This window comes from Chiroxiphia lanceolata, chromosome 16, assembly GCF_009829145.1.
Source record: "Chiroxiphia lanceolata isolate bChiLan1 chromosome 16, bChiLan1.pri, whole genome shotgun sequence".
NCBI lineage: Eukaryota > Metazoa > Chordata > Aves > Passeriformes > Pipridae > Chiroxiphia > Chiroxiphia lanceolata.
The window spans coordinates 14,506,498-14,521,281 of NC_045652.1; the positions used below are offsets into that span (position 1 = coordinate 14,506,498).

At 45.7% G+C, this 14,784-nt stretch overlaps 1 protein-coding gene across 6 annotated transcripts in view; it reads left to right on the forward strand.

Annotated features, from left to right (window-relative positions):
• Positions 1–3,117: 3,117 nt before the first annotated feature.
• Positions 3,118–14,784, forward strand: part of EPN2 (epsin 2) — a 42,761-nt gene continuing 31,094 nt past the window's right edge. For 4 of the 6 annotated variants that reach the window (XM_032703546.1, XM_032703552.1, XM_032703551.1 and 1 more), the window contains exon 1: positions 3,118–3,227. The gene's annotated coding sequence lies outside the window, so the exon portion shown is untranslated. Of the gene's footprint in view, positions 3,228–7,169; positions 7,192–14,784 lie in introns of those variants that run through there. The other 2 variants (XM_032703550.1, XM_032703549.1) reach the window with 2 other exon arrangements.

The following is a 14,784-nucleotide window of genomic DNA, read 5'->3' on the forward strand; positions in this document are numbered from 1 at the left end:
ATTTGTAGAATCACAGAATGGTTTGGGTTGGAAAGGATCTTAAAGACCACCTTGTTCCAACTCCCCTGCTGGGGGCAAGGGCACCTTCCACTCGATCAGGTTGCTCCAAGCCCCGTCCTTCCACTCGATCAGGTTGCTCCAAGCCCCATCCAACCAGACCTTGAATGGTTCCAGGGATAGGGCAACTTGGTCAGGTGAAAGGTGTCTGTGATTCTTGAGGTTGTCCTTTGCAGGGCCAGGAGCTGGACTTGATGATCCTTGTGGGTTACTTCCAGCTCAGGATGTTCCATGATTCTGGGATCTGCTGTCTCCCCATGGATTGCTCTGCTGCTCTGGTGGCTGTGAGGGCGGTGCTGCAGCAGTTGGCTCTTGGTGCCGAACTCCTACTGCAAATCATGGCCTTGAACTCTGCTTCTGCCAATGCAGCTGAAACTTTGTGGGCTGGGAAGGATTTGAGAGTGGGTCAATATCCAAGGTGTGGTACAGCCCATTCCAAAGAGGGATAGGGCAGGGCTGGGGTGGGAAGTTTTCAGCGCCAGGTCCTGGGTTTGAAATCACAGGACAAATGCAGTGACCTCCTGTTGCTAATGCAAAACAAGGGCATTGATGTGCTGCCTTGAGTCCTTTCTCTCCTCCTTTGCAGCCTGGGCAAATCTCTGCTGGTGCAGCTGTGTCACTCTGATACCTGCCCAGTGTAGCAGGAACACTGCAATTTAAGGCATTAACATGTAAATAATAGCAATAAAAAAGTGTAATTTTACTTGACTGGCTTGTTTTGCTCACACTAAGTGGTTCGATCTCGTTGATAGAAAACAGATTTTTTTTTTTTGTCAGAGATGTTCCAGCTGCAGGAGTTTTTTGCTGGGTTCGCTGATTTCCACACTCAGACTGTAGAAAGACACCTGGGATGGAGCTGGGAATGATGAGGAAGCCGCCTCCTGCTCCAGAGAGCTGTCTGCCCAGACCTGGAAGGAAGACAGGCAGGAAAGAAGGCAACAGGAACAATTCTGTTCTTCCCATTTTATTTTAACCAAGAGCTTTCTTCTCCTTCTTTAGAGCTGTCAGCACCTGATCATTAGGATTAATGAATGTGCACAGAAACATTGGGCTTCCATCCTTGCCGTTTCCTTCTAAAGAAGAAAAGGGAGAAGGATTCTTTCAGCTCCCACTGATAGCATCAGATGTGTGCTGATCCCTTATATTTTTCACCCAGAATTTAATTCTGCCTACCTCTCCTAGCTCAAGGTTAAGAGCTAAGCCAGCATTGCAGCTTGCTGCAGAAGGGTTGGAGCTTCTCAGCTCCCAGATGGTGTTCAAGGCATGGGAACTTGCAGCATTTCTTAACAAGTTGCTTTTACTGCAGCTCACTCTGTGTTTCACCGCAGTCCCTGCTCTTCTGTATTTAAACCTCAAATCTATGGCAGATTTGATACTGACTCCATGAGAAAAAGGGCTGGGCTGGTGGATGCTCCATCCCTGCAAGTGTTCAAGGCCATGTTGGATGGGGCTTCGAGCAATCTGGTCTAGTGGAAGGTGTCCCTGCCCATGGCAGGGGGTTGGAATGAGATAGTCTTTAAGGTCCCTTCCAATCTAAACCATTCTGGGATTCAACAAAGTTTGCAGTGCTCGGCTGGACCCTCCTTTCACTTTAAAGCCATACCTCATAAACTGGAGTTTGCTCCACCTTTCCATTGTTTTGTCATGCTTCAGTAAGGCAAGACTCCTCAGGAATTTGGGTTTTAAATAACCAGTAGCACTGCCCGGAGCCAGCTGTGATCCGAACAGAGCCAGCTTCTCCCCTGACCCACGCCAACCCCGACCGTGTCCCAAGCAGCGATGTCCCATTTCCTTGAATTGTCTCACAGTTTTACGAAGGGAACAAATATATTCAGGGAGCATTACAATGGGTCCACCAACCTCCTCCAGCTTGCGATGCCGGACACAGGTTTAGTCATTATCCCCAGAGGGGAAGGACGTGTGCTCTGACCCACCCAGACCGTCCGGCTCCTCCTGCTGCTTTTGTGCCTCTGTGTCCCCACCAAGCTCCCCTTCATCGCCCAGTGTGGCAACCCGAGAGCTCCATCCCTGATCCATAGATATGCCCATAAAGTGTCCCTTGATCCATAAACGTGGTTATTTTGTACTGCTGCCTTTGGCAGGAGGGGGAAAGTGCAGTAACCGTGCTGTGTGAGGAAATGGGAGCTGTGCCAGGCTAGGCTCAGGTTGGGCAGTAGGAGGAATTTCTTCACAGGAAGGGTGATGAAACATCGGAATGGGCTGCCCAGGGAGGTGATGGAGTCACCTGGAAGTGTTTAAGGAAAGACAAGATGTGGCACTCGGTGCTCTGGTCTAGTTGGCAAGGTGGTGATTGGTTACAGGCTGGACATGATGGTCTTGGAGGTCCTTTCTAACCTAATTGATTCTGTGATTCTGCTTCAGGGGCTGCCAGCCCACCTTGGACCCTGATTTTTGTGGAATCCCTGGCTTTGAAACCTGTTTCCCCTGGGAGCTGTGAGCACAGAGGGGTCTCCCCAAGCCTTCTCCTTCCATTGGAGGCAGCCACGGGCACTCTCTAAAGTGCTCCCTGATCTGTAACTGTGGTTATTTTGTACTAATAGACGTTATTTTGTATTGCTTGACCCTATTTTCTGAGGGATTCCTAGCCCTGAAATTCAGGGAGCCCTGAGGGGGCTCCCCAAGCTTTCTCCTTCCATCAGAGGCAGTGATGGGACCCTCTCTAAAGCGTTCCCTGATCCATAACTGTGGCTATTTTGTACTGACAGAAGCTATTTTGTATTATTTGACTCTGTTTTTCGGGGGATCCCCGGCCCTGAAATCCGGGGAGCCCCGAAGGGGTTCCCAACCCTTCTTCCCTCGGAGGCGGCCACGGACCCTCTCCCGGGGTTCTGCCCGGCGGGCGATCCCGCCTTGTTCCTCCCTGGCGCCGGGTCTGGCTGCGAGGAGCCCCGGCAGAGGTCGGAAAGAGGGAAGGAAGGAAGGAAGCAGCGAGTGAACGAGGGAAGGAGGGGACGGGCAGCGCCGCGTTCCCCCACCCCGCCCTCAGCGCGGCCGCGCCTCGGGGCCGCGCGCGGCCGCCGGTTCCGCCTCCTCCGCCGCCTCCCCGCGGCCGCCGCCGCCATGTTGGATGGTGCGTGTGGGTGTCAAGCGCAGCCCGCGGCCGCCGGGCACCGGGACACCGGGACACCGCGCCCGCCCCGCGCCCGCAGGTCAGCGCGGCCCCCGCGGGGTGCGGGGCTGGGGGTGGGGGGGACGGGCGGGGCCCCCCCGCCATCCCCTCCGCGCGGCGGGCGCGGGGTGGGCGCGGGAAGGGCCCCCGGGGGTCCCCGCGGGGCGGGCGGCGGGGCCGCGGTGGCCCTTTGTTGTCGCCGGTGGGCAGGCGGGTGGCGGCGGGGACGGGCTGGGCCCCCGCGGCCCGAAGTTTGGGCCTGGCTCCCGATGGGCCTCCCGGGGCTGCGGGGATGATGGCGGGGCCTGCGGGCTCGGGGGGCTCCCGGCGGCGGCCCCGGGGCGGGGGGGGCTCCGGTCCGCCCTGCCCGACCCTCCGCCCTGGCGCTGTTCGCCTCGATCGCGGCGGGGAGGGGGTCATTTTATTCTGTTTTCAGTAATATCGCCATTTGGAAGGTGTGTATTAGTGCTTTTAATCATTTTAAAGGTCTGCTTTATATAGGGAGGTTGGACTAGATGGTCTCCGGAGGTGCCTTCCAACCCTAACAAGGGGTCTGTGATATATCTCTGTCTATCTAATCTATCTATCTATCTACACACATATATATATATTTTTTTTTTTAATTACCTGCGGTACCTGTGATGCTTCAGATTGGGGTTGGGTAGTCAGCCAGCTGTATTACATTGAGCATTATTGCTGGGAAATGTATTGAACAGTAATTATCGCAGCCTGCCCGCTATGGAAGCTCCCTGTTTTAAAGCCATAAGGCTTTAATATAAATATTGAAATATTAAAATAGGAGAATTTCAAGCCACGGGGCTTTAACACTGGTAGCGTTTGGTCTCAGTTTTATGGGTGTGTAATGCTTCCCCCTCCCCCTTCTCAAGCGTGGTATCGTCGCTGAGCTGAAAAGCCAAGTGAGATTTAAAATTTACAGCAATTGGATGTATTTTTTGTTCTTACTTACTAGGAAAATACTCTGAATTCTCTACGTGCACATCCATTTTCAACAGGAGGTCTAAAGAGTAGTTCAGCTTGGGAAGGCATTGCAGATGTTACAGGCTGTAGAGTCTGACTTCAGGAGTTCAGAATGTAAATCAGGCCATGAGATTAAGTTTTATTATTCTCTCCACTGAAATACATGTTTTATGGTAATACAGAACTCTTGCATAATTCCAGTGTGTTGCTGTGTTTTGTGAGACACAAGGTCATAGGAAATTGTATTGTTGGGGATGTAGAATGTGGGATGTTAGAATGATTTTTGATTAGAAATATGAATATATTGTAGTGATATTATTAGCAAAATGTAGCCTGTTTAGGAATTTCTTCTAAATATGTTTGTCTTGGCTGATTCTCAGATATGTTATTTTTGAGCAAACTCAAATACAGTGTTTTATTGGGAAGAATCAAAACTTTTGATAAATTTTCCTCTATAAACTCGAAGTAATGGTAAACTAGCTTGACCGAATTTCAGAGATAATGTTGCCTATATTAAATATTTAACTAAGTTATCAAAATTTATCAAGTAGAAATGACCCATGAGTGTGCATTCCTGGAGGCAGATGCTGATAAGGCTGAATTGATTGTGGGTTACATTTGAGGAAGTTTGACTTGGGGGTGCTGATTGTAACTTCCTCCTTGCCATGAAGTAACTCTGCGACATCACGAGGGTTCTCCTGCAGGGCAGCTTGACTTTTATATGTATTGAGGGATGAAAATTAATATCAGCCTTTAGGAAATGAAATCTAATGCCAACAGGATCATAGAATCATGGAATGGTTTGGGTTGAAAGGGGCATTAAAGCCCATCCAGTGCCACCCCCTGCCATGGGCAGGGACACCTTCTACCAGCCCAGGTTGCTCCAAGCCCCATCCAACCTGGCCTTGGACACTTCCAGGGATCCAGGGGCAGCCACAGCTTCTCTGGGCAACCTGTGCCAGGGCCTCCCCACCCTCACAATTCCTTCCCAGTATCCCATCTATCCCTGCCCTCTGGCAGTGGGAAGCCATTCCCCCTGGTCCTGTCACACCGTGCTCTTGCAAATAGCCTCTCTCCATCTTTCTCCATCTTTTCATGGACTTCTCTCCTTAGAAAAAAATAAATGCTCCCTTCCCTAGGTAGGAGACAAGTAGTGTTGGGTAATATTTAGGTTAAAAAAGTCCTATTTGTGAATTCCCTGGTGGTCCTGTGAGGACCAGAGGAGAGATCCCTGGCTGTCAGGTGGCCTGGCCAGTGATGTTCAGGTTGGTTTTCACCTCCATTATTCCTACAGTCACTTGTAATGAAGAGTTGACAAACATCTAATGTCCAATGTAATGCAGGGAGCAGAAATGGATTCAGCTTGGACTGACCACATCATTATTTACATAACTGGTTAATCATGCTAATTTTGTTCCAGCTGTCAGCCATTTGATTGCTTTCAAACTCGGAGCTTTTAAGAAGCCTCAAATCTTGGATCACTGCTGGGAAATGCCAAAGGCCTAATTTGTTACTTCATAAAATGCTGATAGTCTCTCTTGATACAGAAATTAGTGTTTTGCTTCTGTGGTTGGGGTTTGTTGTGTTTTTTTTTTTTTTTTTCTTTTTAGAGAGAGAAATCATTAAATGATAATCAGTTTTAGGAGAAGTACATTACAGAGCAGTTATGATATTCCTGATTGTGCTTTTCTTAGGTCTCATACGTAGGATGGGGAAATGACTATCGGTTTTGTTTGGTCTACAAGAATATAAGTCTCTCTAATATCTTTATTTAATGACTGGTACTCAGGAAGCAACTTTCCAGTCTTCCAGTGCCATATTTGCAGAGCTCTAAATTGTCCCTTGGGAATGGCACTAATAGAAAATGAAATGTGCCTGGTTTGTAGGAACGCCTGTAATGTTCTTTTTCCACTTTGCCTCGCTCTGATCTGTGCAGGGAAAATATCGAGACGTACCAGTACCCTGCTGGCTTAAGTGCTTCAAAGAACAGCGGGTTTTTGTGTTTTTTTCAGTAGCGTGGCTGCTCATTAGGAAGGCAGGAGACTCCATGGAGGAGAACAACATGGATGCTGCCCTCTGGAATAAAACCTGCCGGGCTCACTGGCGTTGGCGTGGCCCGGGCTGGTTCCAGGCTGGTGTGCGCTGGATAATGGACCATGAAAAGTCCAAGTTGGTTTAGGTGGCTGCTACAGGGTTGTTTTCCTGCTCTGTGAGGGAAAAGGATTCAGGATTGGTTGAATGTCAGAGCAGGTGACTTCGGAGACCACGAGCTCCAGGGTGGATCTGGACCTCGGTGGCTGAGCCTCTCGGTGAGTGGAGCAACAGGTAGAGAGCTGCAGAAGAACTGGCATTCCTTATTTGTCATTCTGCAAATAACAGTTTTGTCTTTGGTTTCCAAATTTGGCGTTTGCCTGATTTTATGACAATGCTCCAAACCATTGTCTGAGGCAATTATTTTGCCTTTAACACTTGTAAGGTGTGTTTGGTAGGTAACTAGGGGTTGTAGGCAGCTTTTAAGGAGAGAGTAGCTTAAAGGACCAAGCTTGAGTTCCTTCCAACTGTAGTACACATGTCAGTTACCCCCAAGAAGATAAATGCTTGTAAATATCTGACAGTGGAGTTTGTATGAATGATTATACTACTTAGAAAATATAAAAGTATTTTGTGTCTGTTGGTTGCAGTGTCCCTGGACACTGGGGGTGTTTGCAGAATTTGGTTTGTAATTCGCTGTTGAGCATTTTTACGTGGAGATACAACTTTGATTCATTATGCTAGTGAGATGCTTTTCTTCTGTGTATGTAATTTTTAGCCCATTTTTTGGTATTGTTACAAAAATTGAACTTGAATTGATCTCAGAACCAGTCCCCTGGATTGCATTAATTGTTAGTAGTGTGTCTCTGTGTTTCATGTCACTCAGAGCTGTTAACAGAAATGCCTCTAACGAGTGCCTGGAGCTCGTGTCCAAGGTCAGGCCTGGGCTGTTCACTCTGCCTGTGCCTTGGCTTGCAAAATCCAGCTCTTTCCAGGTGGGGAAACCGGAGCTCAGGCATGAACAGGTCCCCACTGGCAGTGGGAGTGCAGCTGGTTCTACCTCTGGGACTGGGTAAAACCAGTCCCAGCCCAGGCCTGGATGCTGCTCCGCCTTGGAGGCTCCACTTATCTGGGTTTATGGTGGAGGTGGCTGGGTAGAGCTTTAAGGAATCTCAAACACAGTATGGTTTGTTGTCCTCAGACATACGAGTTGTTTGCAACTAATAATTCTCCTTCCACAGTCAGGAGTCGAGTTCCCTGAGCTGTCTCAAGTAATTAGTTGAAATTTGTGCATGAGACCTCTGCAGTTCCCTTCCACATTTCTGCAGCTCCTGCCTCTCCTCCCAGTGCTGTTTTATTCATGTTGTCTGCAGTTGCTGAGTCTTGTCGTGTCGCTGTATAATAAATGCTAAATGTACAGGTCATGAGGAGCAGGAGTGTTTTGGAGGGTGACCCAGGCAGAAGACTTTCCTCTCTCTCCTCCTACTTTCTTGACTCATCACTGCTTGTCCTTTGCAGGTGTGTGCATCTATTCAGTGTTTATTTGAATAGCAGTCCTGGTTCCTCCTCCACTTGTCTCCTGGTTGTGTTTCCTATGACATGGACTTGATCACCTTTAGACCCAAAGTCTTGGTGGATGTTCATTTTCAGCAGGAACTCCTGTTCTTATCCCTTCCAGTAAAATATTAATCTGTGAATCATTTGCTCTTTTATGCTCATAGTGCAGCACTCAGTGAACAATACTTCAACAAATTAAGTCATAAAATTTTTTTTTGCAAGTTCAAAGCTGCTTTTTAGTTTAAAACTAGGCCAGACACCTTATCTAGAGGTGTTTTCTGTCCACCCTACAGGAATCTGAAGACTCACTTGCCTTGTTTGCTTTTCAGTGTTGCAGGAGTAGTGGCTAATTTTGGGGGCTGCTGTTTTAGGGTCTCTCCTTAAAGATCTATGGTGGAGTCTGGGGGTCAAGGCTGAAATTCAACAGCCAGACATTGATTTAATCTTCCTCCTGTGTAACCTCATAGAGACTTTCCTGCCCTTCTGGAGATGTCACTTACATAATGTGATGCCTTCTAAAATCAGCCTGGGAGTTTTCATTATTGAAAAGCAGAAACCTAGGCAGAGTGAGCTCCCTGCTTCTGGTTGGGTGTGAGTTTTGCCACCAAGAAATGCTACAATACACGTTGTACCCCTGCTAGAAAAAACTGTCAACACGGGCAGCGAGGCACTAATGATGTCTGGGATGATCATTTGCAATTTTGTCTTTATTCTCTGAAATCATATTAATTTCTAGACTTAACATCAATTTAGTAGTTTCTGAACCTTTGCAAGGGCAATGGTCTTTTCAGAGCTTTGCTAGAACAAAGACATTTTAAGAATCTTAATAGAGAATCGTATAATCTTATTACAACTGCTCCTGTTTAAATCACTTCCTTGTACTTAAATAGCAATCTGTCACCAGCTCTTTCTTGATTGTAGTTTTTGTCAGTCACAATTTATCCCCCTCCCTGGTTTTGTTGTGCTTTTTTCTCCCCCTGATTGTGCAACCCTCAGGTTGGCAAAGCTCCTCCTTTCTCAAGCAGTTCTTCTGGCTCCCTGGGGACTGATCACAGGAGGGAATTGCTCACCCGTGTGAGGGTTCTGCAGTCCACAAACAAGACCTTTGTGGGACAAAGCTCCCTGAAATAACTGGTAGAGACAGTTCTGATGTTCCTCAAGTGTTTGCAAAGGTAACTTCCTCTCCTGAGGCACAGACATGAGCGAGCCCCTCAAACAGGTTTCCCTGGAGGAATTCTGTTCCCAGGAGGTTCCTGGTGTGTGTTTCTGGCTGGGTGAGCATCTTAGTTTTGTCATTCTCCTGATTTTTATTTATTTATTGTTCCTTTTAGTAATGAGGATTTCTTCAGCCAAACCTGTTGACCCAATTGCTGCTGAAGCTGCTTTTCTACTGACTTTCAGCTCTGTTTGGACAGGGATGAGCCTTGTGACAACAGCAGTAAGGCAGAGATGTTTGTTCTAACCTATGAAATCAGCCAGAATTCAAGATCATTAATTAATCCTCATCCTGCAGTTCCATTTAGAACTGTTTTAACATGCCTGTTCCTTGATGCAGAATGTGCTCTGCCACATGGTGCATGTAAAGGAAAGCACTTCAATTATTATTTGAAAAACAGGACTTTAAAGCTTTTAATTATTCACTTAGCTAATTAATCAGTGAAACACCCTACCATTTGGTGACATTGCTGGAATGTGGCTGGTGATGTCTGTTCAGAGATTCCTGAATTGTGCATCATCAGCAATATTCAGATCCAGGGAAGATCTGGTGCATCTTTAAAATGCCTCTGCCCCATGTACTTTAATTATTTGATAAAAACCTCTTTCTCTCATGGCCATTTGAAAGCATAAACTTGCCTCTGTTCTGTTATCTAATAAAATATTTGCCTTCTGAGCCCATCCTGCCTTGTTGCAGAGGTTTAATTGCTTCTTGTAATGTTCTGCTGCTTGCAGTGATGGGGGTTTTTTGTACGTTTAAGAGCTTGGGATGCTTATTGCCAGTGAGAAGTGTTACTATATTTTTGCTGCTGTTGTTGAGCAGAGTTCATTAAGTTAAACTTTGTCTACCAATTTAGAAGAGTTTCTCAGAAAGTAAAGATAATACCTCTGTTGGAATGTTCTTAGATAAACAGCAAAGGTGACACCGAGTACTTTCCTTAATGTGAGCAAATGCAGAGCAGAAATCAATATTTAATATTGTAATTCTTGAGAATCTCTACAATTTATATATATTTTAAAGGCAGAAATTTCTACTTGCTGCTCAGAAGAACAGGACAACTTACACTGAGCTGTGGTTATGCAGCCCATGTTTTTTATACTTTTTCAACCAAACAGCTGCTTTCTGAAGATTTTACTGGTAGTTGGATGATTCCTCTGAAAGATATTTGTGTTTATATGTTTACTGGTTCTCTTGGGAAGATTTAATAAGGAAGTAAAATACAGGAATGTTTACAATTGGTTTTACTTGGCTTTCAGAATTCTTAACTTCTAGAGAAGCTGAAGTATAAAAGCTTGAGTCCAGCAAAGTCACTTTTAAACTGGTTTATTGCAGAGAAGCACTGAGGTAGATCATCAAAGGATTTTTAGTCTCCAAACTGCTTAAGTGTTGTATTTAAAATTTACAAATCACTGCCCCCTTTGTGGAACACTGAGACAGGCTGAAATGTCTGGCTCTTCTTTACGTTTGACTACCTAGAGAATAATCTCCTTTTGCCCAGCCTGCTGCTTTAAACACACTCAACTGGCATTTTGGTGTCTTGTCTGCCAGCCAACAGCGTCTGTGTATATTTAATTTCATAAGAATACAAACTTATGATGCCTCTAAAAGTATTTACATGGGCTTTAAAAGTCAGAGCATGACCAGCTGAAGGTGTACAATATTGGGGGGGTGCTCTGCAGGGAGCTCTGCTTTCCTTGCAGGCTGCTGAAATGTTGAGGAGGTGAAGAACAGCAGGAGAGTTTTGTGGGTTCTCTTCATTATTCCTGTTTTAATTTGCTCTGTGAGGGGTTGGTTTCTGTTCCACAGGTGATGTTCTGGATCAAACAAAGTGTGTGAGCACGTCCTGGACTTTGAAGGTGTGAGGGATTTGTTGATCTGGGACTGGCAGTTGATGCCAAACACAGCACCTGGTTGTTTAGTACTGTTGCCTTTCCAGGTGTAAATGCAGGAAACACGCTGGAACATCCTGAATGCAGGAATACTTTTGTTCTTTATGTGCCACACAAAGTTGTGTCTGGATGCTTTGGCTTATAGCCAGATTTTTAATCTTTTTTTTTTTTTTTTTATTGTGTGTGTCAGCTTGGATAGTGTATATAATACTATAGTGCCTTTCCTGTCCCTGGAAATGCTGATTTTTAGTTTTATTTTAAGAAGGGATTTCTTCTTATTATTCAGAAGAAAAATAAACTTTAAAGGAGGAGGAAAATTTGTGCTTGTTTGTTGTTTTTTTCTTTTCTTGTTTTAGTTTATGCTTTATAGAAAGGCCTGAAATGTGCTGTCAAAGCTTTGTCTCTCATCTCACCAGTTCAAAACTTAGAAAGTGAGCCAGGGAAGGTGGGGAGGGTCTTGAAGTAAGAGAAGGGGAGAGTTAAAGAAGCCTCCAGTGCCCATCCAACCTGTGGGACAGATGTGCCTTTAGAGGCCGTGAGGCTTGTGCTGCCATCAAGCCCAGCTAGTCTGTTGTCAAAACTCGTATTTTAATAAAATATGGTGATTTTGGCATTTTCTCCTTTCATGGGAAACCAGAGTAAAGAGAATTAAGCCCCGCCTGCCCCTTCCGTGCTAAACAGATGCAAATCAACCCCCCTCCCTCCCGTTGCATCCTCTCTCCTCGCGGGTTTCTACATTGTTTTGATGAAAGCGGGTTCTGGTGCCAACTCCCAGCCCAGAGGGCAGGTGAGAGGAAGAAAAAAAAAAAAAAACCTCCCCGATTCCAGCTCGGTGATTAACACATCTTTTGGAGCTTGAAATGCCGTCGTTCCGCTGAAAACAAAAGTTCCAGCGTGGGGTTGTCAGAAAGGCGAACATCAAAGTGGCAAGAAAAGAGGAGTTTATTTAAAATATAGGAGAAAGATTTAAAACGTTCGTGCTAACCTATGAGAGCTATTAAAAATTAAAAAAAAACCCAAAGCCTTTGAAGCCGAGCATTAAAGATTTAATAGTATTAATTGAATTAAGCTGTGGGAGTTGAGGATATGTAGACACATGTGTATGTGTTCTGAGACATCATCTGCGTTAAGGCAGCAAAGGTATTGAGGGTTGAATTAACTGTACTTGGTTTGGAAGGGCCACCTTAACAAAAAACTCTTTATTCTGGGCGTTAATTAGGGTAGAATCCATTAGAACTGGGAGTGTAAACACAAGGACAAGGTGCTTCCAGCCTTGGGAAGCTGCAGCCGACCAGCCTTGGTGTACCTGGGCAAGGCAAAGCCAGCAGAGGAGTTTCCAATCTACATTTAGGGATAATTTTGTTTGTATTATTAAGGCTGATTTATTTTCTTTAAAGATGAAATTCCTTTTCCTTTCTCTGTTATGAGAACAGTAATTTAATCCCGTTGGACTCCATGGTAAGGTTTCTCCCCCTCCCTTTTCGGGTTTGGGCTTTTTTTTTGGTGGCTAAACTTTCATGTCACTTCATAATTATTTCCTCTCAAGAGTGGCTGATTTTGGTAGAACTTACCACTGTTTAGGAAGAAGTTTGTCCCTCCATAGCTCTGTTAATAGACAACAAAGAAAAATCAGGTTCAAGTGTGTGGCACTGTAACAATTGCAGTAGCCTGGTGTTGAGGGGGTTTTGTTGTTGTTTTGTTTTTTTTTTTCCTTTGCAAATTAAAAACTCATTTTAAGGCTTAATATATTTGACCTGGACGTTCACAAGCAGGGAAAAGCCATTTGTAGGAAAAAAAAGAGTAATCAAAGCTTCTTGCAAGCATGGCTTGGCAAAGGAAGGTGATGTCCAGGGGGGAGCAACAGCAGGCAGGATTTGATTGCTGTGGAAATACTGGTGTGGAGAGACACCACCAACCCCTCAGGAGGGATAACAAAATTGAGGGTCATCTTAATACATTCATTTTTCCTTCTTCAGGGAGGTGGTTGCTGCCGGTGTGAGGAGGGTCCTGTGAGCCCTCCTGGCTGCAGATGTAGCTCCTAAATGATTCAGCACGGTGTGTGGTGGAGTATTGATGAATTCATTACTGTTCCCTGATGGATGTTAATGGGCTGGGATTTCTTCGGTGCATTTGGACTAGATGGAAAAAAAAAAAAAAAGGTTAGAAAATGGAGTGAGTGAGTTTTTAAGCCACTTTAGTGTTCTGCTTCTAAATCTAAAGAGAGAATGGTTTTCAATGACTTGCACGAAAACTGTGGTTAAAAGAATGATCACCAGAGCAGAGATACCAGGCAGCTCTGGGAGGTACAGGGAGGAGTAGCACTACCCAGGGGATTTACTTGCATTTTGTTTGATGTGTCCCAAGCCATCTCAGCTGTTTTGGAAACACCAGAGGTAGGTATTGTCTTCTCCTTGTGGATTCCTGACAAGATATCTGGAGTCCCAAGGCCATGGGCAGAGTTGCTGGTTGCAGAGCAGCAAAGCTAAGAGGGTATAACATGTTCTCTGCCAGAGCTGACTGGGAGAAAATGACCTTTAATGATGGAACAGGCACAGATGCTTTTGAGTAACAAGTCTTTGTCATCCTCTGGGAAACGAGCAAGTTGACTCCCACTCAAATAATTTTCCGTCTAAAAATCCAAAATAGATAAAAGAGTAGGTAGGATATTACTGCTGGAGGATAGATTCAGAAAACTTGAGGAATTGTTATGCTGACAGCTGAAAATTCCTGTATATCTGCATAGGAGAATGTGGGATTCACTGGCATCTTCAAGCCAGATTTTTTTTTTTCCTAATTCCCCCCAAAATCAACAAAATAATAATAAAACAATAGCAAATCATTGCATTTGTGAATATGGATAATTTTTATTAGTGACTGAATGAAGTAATTGTAAAGTTTTAAGTAACACCATGAGGAAAAATCCTTCATGTCAAATGTGCTGATTTCTTTTTTTAAACCTTTCAGTGATTCACTTCCATCAAAGCTGAACTTTGGAGTACAGCTCAAACCCAGGAACTGGGGCAGCACAGAAGTTGACCAAAGTGATTTATTCTTGTATTATTCAGTGTTCTTGAGTTCTTTTTCATGGTGAGGAGAATCCAGTCTAAATCCAGGCTGCTGGTGGCAGGGTTGTGCCCTCTCCTCTGGAATTGCCTTTCCTGCCGAGGTGGTGATCCTGCACTGGACAGCTCTGACAGGAAGAGGGAGAAAAAGTAAGTTTGTTTGGAAAAGGTTTTGGAAGCTGTGTGGTGTGTACAGTGTGAAAAGGTAGAAAATAAGGAGGAGTTAGAGGGAAAGCTGAACATTTAGTGTTGCAGGACGGAGCTAAAATCAGTGTGGAAAAGGGGCAGGGCCAAGATTTGATGGCGTTTGTTAATTTTGAAAGAGCAGAGGACCAAATTTCCTCCTCCTCTGTGGCTGTCCAAAATGGAACTAATGTGCTCCTAAGGCAGCAAAGGGTGATTTGCCAGAAGCCCTGTTTGCAGTCCTTGCCCAGGTCCCTGCTGAAAGCAAGTCCCAAAGCTGAACCATCCTCTGGAACTTGCCCAGTCGGAGGTTCCCGGTGCGGAGTCGGAACGGGAGAGGGCTGTGGAACTGCTGAAGTGACTGGTGCTGCCCTTAGTTGTGGTGCACTTGCAAGTAATTACAGTGACCTTGGGATTAATTGGTTGGGTGACCTGAGCTGTGAGAAAGCCCAGCTCTCCCCCAGAGTGCGGGATCAGCTCGCTGGAGCGATTCCATGCGGAGATCTCCAAGCAGCAGAGCAGCAGGAGCAGGACTCTGCCTTCCACAGCAGCCCTGGGCCAGCTGAGAGCTGAGTGTAACCTGAAGCCACATCCTCAGTTCCTCTCTGAGCCCGACTGCTGAGCAGCAAATCCTGGTGTAAAACCCTGGGGTTTGGCCATAACATTCCTCCAGTGGGGGCG